Genomic DNA, 5,647 nt, shown 5'->3' on the forward strand with positions numbered 1-5,647 from the left:
GGCCTAACGGTGTGCGGGACCGTAGCCCAGCTTCATGGAGACGGTTGCGAATGGTCCTCGCCGATACCCCAGGAGCAACAGTGTCCCTAATTTGCTGGGAAGTGGCGGTGCGGTCCCCTACGGCACTGCGTAGGATCCTACGGTCTTGGCGTGCATCCGTGCGTCGCTGCGGTCCGGTCCCAGGTCGACGGGCACGTGCACCTTCCGCCGACAACTGGCGACAACATCGATGTACTGTGGAGACCTCACGCCCCACGTGTTGAGCAATTCGGCGGTACGTCCACCCGGCCTCCCGCATGCCCACTACACGCCCTCGCTCAAAGTCCGTCAACTGCACATACGGTTCACGTCCACGCTGTCGTGTCATGCTACCAGTGTTAAAGACTGCGATGGAGCTCCGTATGCCACGGCAAACTGGCTGACACTGACGGCGGCGGTGCACAAATGCTGTGCAGCTAGCGCCATTCGACGGCCAACACCGCGGTTCCTGGTGTGTCCGCTGTGCCGTGCGTGTGATCATTGCTTGTACAGCCCTCTCGCAGTGTCCGGAGCAAGTATGGTGGGTCTGACACACCGGTGTCAATGTGTTCTTTTTTCCATTTCCAGGAGTGTAGTTTGGGCAAGAAGAGAATAGAAGCTTTCGAAATGTGGTACTACAGAAGAATGCTAAAGATTAGATGGGTAGATCACATAACTAATGAGGAGGTACTGAATAGGATTTGGGAGAAGAGAAGTTTGTGGCACAAGTTGACTAAAAGAATGGATCGGTTGGTAGATCATGTTGTGAGGCATCAAGGGATAACCAATTTAGTATTGGAGGGCAGCTTGGAGGGTAAAAATCGTAGAGGGAGACCAAGAGATGAATACACTAAGCATATTCAGAGGGATGTAGGTGGCAGTAGGTACTGGGAGATGAAGAAGCTTGCTCAGGATAGAGATAGACCACAGCAATAACAACAACACACTGCAAAGACACACATACCATATCCAGTGAAAACTGGAAGTTAAATGTTGAAATAAATGTGTTGGAAAGCCGCTGAAAATATCTGAAGAATACACACAGAGTAAATGAATTTCCAGGATGACAGACATGTATTAACACCATCGTATGTCGTAGGTACCACCAAGCGTAAAGTTTAACATTACGAAACTTGTGCTGCAATCGTTGTTTCTGACCTGAAAAAGCAACAGTATAAGAACAGAAAGCGTAATATCGATACATGCTTTTAACTATTACATAATTTTTAAAGGACATCATATTCGTCGCCGACTGTGTCAATTATTTTTTCAGAATTGCAATTTCGGCTTGGATTTTCCTTCAGCAGGTGTCAGACTTTAAAATCCTCCGACGTCTACAAGTCATCGTCATAAATAAGTCTTTTCTCTGTTGAAATACAGCAACAACAGATGATGTCCTTCAAAAAATTGTATACGACTGTGAACCCCGGCCATGAGAAATTAATCTATTGTACGACGCACTCAGTATATACAATAAGGAAACAGGTCTTATGGCCACTGCAAATGTTTCACAGATAAAGGAAGCGATAGGTGCATGGCAACAAACATACTGCCTTTCATTTAGTTACTGAGAAGGGATGTATATGCTTGAAAAATAAATAAATTGAAACCTTCCCTTAGAAAAATTTAATGAATTACTGTGCTGGTAAACCGCTACGTTATTTGATTTTCAAACGGCTGAGCAGAACTGAACGTGCACAGACATTTCTCTCTGTACTTATTCAGATCATTAATAAACTGACACACAATATTTTTAGGACAACGAAATCTGACTTTCAATAATCCCTACAAAAGATTGGCACTGATTAACAATAACCTATACCTTTCATGAATCACTTACCTCACAAAAATCTTCGTTACTCGAACTAATGCAATACAGCGAGCGCCAATACTGCCAGCTAAATAAAAGATTCTAACTACTGAAGTCACTAACCACTGATAGGCATAGTTACCAAATGAAAGATTTTGATAGAGAACACATCCACCACTTCCGGCGGCTCACCTCCAACTGCGCAACGCTACGCGCTGTTCACATCCAACTGCCCAACACTACAATAGCGAATATTACAACAATGCCAACCAGCCACAGACTGCACACAGCACAACCAGTGATTTTCATACAGAACGCTACGTGGCGTTACCAATATAAAAACCTAAACAGCCTACTTACAAAACAAATAAATAAAATAAAAAAACCCGACTCACAATGCACCCTTAAACGTTTACTTCTGCAAGTACCTCTGTACTACCTTCCAAACTTCACAGATACCCTTCTGCATATCTAGCAGAACTAGCACTCCGGAAAGGAAGGGTAATGCGGAGAACTGGTTCAGCCGCTGCCTATGTGAAAGGGGACTGTTTCCCGAAATGAAAGAGTTTTTCTTTTTGTTTTTTTTTTGTTCTTATTATGACGTACACAATTTTACATCCTGAATTATGAAATGCTCCCACAGGTGGTGTTCCTGTATAAATTGAAGGTAGCAGGACCGTGCAGGTGCGTGGGACGGTTATCGCCGCCTCAGATTATGGAGACAGTGGACCCCTCTGGGACGTTTTAAGCGGCAACGGCCAGCAATAATGCAGCGCTCTAGCAGCGTAAATGGGATTCCCCCACACCCAAGGTCCGACCTTTAAGCTGCGTGGCGGATCATTTTGCAGATATTTTCTTCTCGTCTGCCAGATCTGGGCTGCACAGGCGGGGGTGGAGGCCGTCCGCTTTTGTGCGTGGGCGGCGGCCGGCCGGTGACGGACGAGGTGGAGAATGCAGCCCGCCACCTGCGCAACGCGAGACGCGGGCCGAGGTGATGAAACGCTAGACGCCGTCTTTTTTAGCGGCTCAGCGCGGCGGACCGTTTTGCAAGGCGAGAATGCGCCACCCTGCGAGGACATTGTCGCCCGGCCGCGCCGCCCTTTGTGGAGACGTTAGCGCGCCCGGGGCCCCGGGGGACGCCCTATTTAGGTATCAGTTACGGACGGGCCGGCGGCCGGCGGATTTAGGGAGAGAAATTTACGTGGTAATCCCCCGTGGCAGCCCTGCAGCAGCCATCTTGGACTCTGTCCCTGCCAACTCGCAGAAACGTGCCCTACTGAAACACCGTAAAAACATTGCAGGGCATGTACAAAATTACCTGCAGGCAATGTGTGGTGTGCGTACTGTAAGACCTTCGGTACACACACCATCAGCATATTTGACTTGTCGCTCTAGCGAAGTAGGCGAGTGTCAGCAACATGTCTGGTGGTCTTATCGTGGCTTGTTTATCTTCTGCCATTAGGTCAGACGATAGAAATGCCACTTGCACGCTTAGGGTAGCAGATTGACGGCGACCAACTTTAAACAAAACTTGATTAATTTTCACACACATTTATTAAAATAATAAAAATCATAGATATTACAGAACTTGATTCTGGATGCAGTTTACAATGGACAGTCTCAAGTACCTTTGGTCTTGATACTTGACAAAGTGTCTATACATTTCTCTTCATGGATATGTACAGGAATATGGTAATCTTATTAGGCGCAGACTGAAACTTGACTGCAGACTAATGCAGACTGACTAATCGGAGGTCTGTACACTCGTTATAATACCTCGAGCGTTCAGGTATCAATGCGCGAGTGTGATCCGCGAGGAGAAAAGGTTCTACGTTAGCAGCAATCTCATTGGCTGCGAGACATATTAATACGCGGATCGGCGGAAGCAGAATTTGGTCCGTCTCTAAGACAGCGCCATCTCGTAGTGCGGAGATGGACGAACGCTACGCCTGCGCTGTTGTGCTTAGCGGGGCGCGCTCTAGTGGGAAAGTTGTGTACGCACTGACTACGCGGATCTATGTACACAACACAATGTAATAAATATTTGTCGGCCAAACAGGCAGAAATTTCAGAACCCGATTCCAAGAACATTTAGACTGCTGGAGGCTTGATAAATGTAACAAATCAGCAGTAGCAACTCACATTAAAGACACAGGCCACCCTTTGGTAATCGAAGACAACCTCGAAATTTTACACAAAATAGGAAAAATTAAAAGAATGGACATCATGGAAGAAATGGAAATTTTCATACATAACACAAAGCATGGAGATAACATTCTTATGAAAAACTCAAAATTCTTCAACAGTCTTAAGCCAGTTCTAACTCAATAGATTCACGAAATGTCAATGTAAATAATCGACTAGAACCAAGAATATCGATCTATACAGACTCACATGCTACAGAATGAGATTTTCACTCTGCAGCGGAGTGTGCGCTAATATGAAACTTCCTGGCAGATTAAAACTGTGTGCTGGACCGACACTCGAACTCGGGACCTTTGCCTTTCGCGGGCAACTGCTCTACCAACCATGTCCTCACAGCTGTACTTCTGCCAGTACCTCGTCTCCTACCTTCTGGAATCTCATTCTGGAAACATCCCCCAGGCTGTGGCTAAGCCATGTCTCCGCAATATCCCTTCTTTCAGGAGCGCTAGTTCTGCAAGGTTCGCAGCAGAGCTTCTGTAAAGTTTGTAAGGTAGGAGACGAGGTACTGGCAGAAGTAAAGCTGCGAGGACGGGCCGTGAGTCGTGCTTGGGTAGCTCAGTTGGTAGAGCACTTGCCCGTGAAAGGCAAAGGTCCCGAGTTCGAGTCTCGGTCCGGCACACAGTTTTAATCTGCCAGGAAGTTTCACATGCTACAGTCCGCCATCTTGTGTTGTGTGTATTACATCGAAGCAATTTGTGCAGTGGCATTCAGTGTAAAAATATAATGTGCAATAGTGTCATGTATATCAACAGCTCCGCCATTACACCAGTGATACAAGTGAAGCAGCAAGAAGATGTAACTGTAAGTGATCAACTGTCATATAAAATCCTTTCACACTATTTTCGTAACACATAACTGATGAAAATCTATCTGCATCCGATACAGGCTGTGATATACATAGTCAACAACAAAGAAGAAAACCGGTGGAAGACATCACTGACTTCGATTTCTAGATATACACTGCCCCCTCCTTCCCCCCCAAATGCCACACCAGCAGCTACAGTAAAAAACAAATTGTTCTAGATTAATCTAGTTTAAAACTGTTTATTTTTAAGTAACATTTCTCGATGTATGTATGTATGTACAAACGCTTGAAAATAAACAAAACATGTTCGAAACGCGTTGCATTATGTTAGATTAAGCATAAAATAAAAAGTGACTGGTAGCAGAAACTTGAAATAAATAATTGTAGGGCAGCAACACGTGTTTTCTATGCTTTAAGAAAGGAAACGTGTTCCAAATAGGCAGGAAGGTACCTATTTTCCACGTTATTAGCTACTTTAGATCGTCAGTTATTTTCAAGCACTTCTCACAAGCCTCAAGCTTCACATTACATTTTATCGCAAAATGTCAAGCTACACACTGCAGTTGGCTTGAGGTTTGTTGTAAGTGCTCGTAATTAGCTAACAGCACCGTCTGTTTCCTTCCTTATATCGTGACTGTGGACCCCACAAAAACAAAACTCAAAAAATTTTCTATGTTACCTGATATATTCGTCATTGTGAATTCATGTCAGTTACGTTTCTGTACATCACTAGATATAGTAAAGAAAGGATTTGTTAACTTCGTCAATACATGAAAATTAATGATCTTCACCTGAAGGATGATAGTCCT

At 44.9% G+C, this 5,647-nt stretch overlaps 1 non-coding gene across 1 annotated transcript; it reads left to right on the forward strand.

The window, feature by feature from the left end:
• Nucleotides 1-4,576: 4,576 nt before the first annotated feature.
• On the forward strand, nt 4,577-4,651 carry Trnas-uga (transfer RNA serine (anticodon UGA)). Its single transcript has one exon. It is a non-coding gene; the product is annotated as a tRNA-Ser (tRNA).
• The last annotated feature ends 996 nt before the right edge of the window (nt 4,652-5,647 follow it).

The sequence above is a fragment of the Schistocerca cancellata genome, chromosome 10 (assembly GCF_023864275.1).
Source record: "Schistocerca cancellata isolate TAMUIC-IGC-003103 chromosome 10, iqSchCanc2.1, whole genome shotgun sequence".
NCBI lineage: Eukaryota > Metazoa > Arthropoda > Insecta > Orthoptera > Acrididae > Schistocerca > Schistocerca cancellata.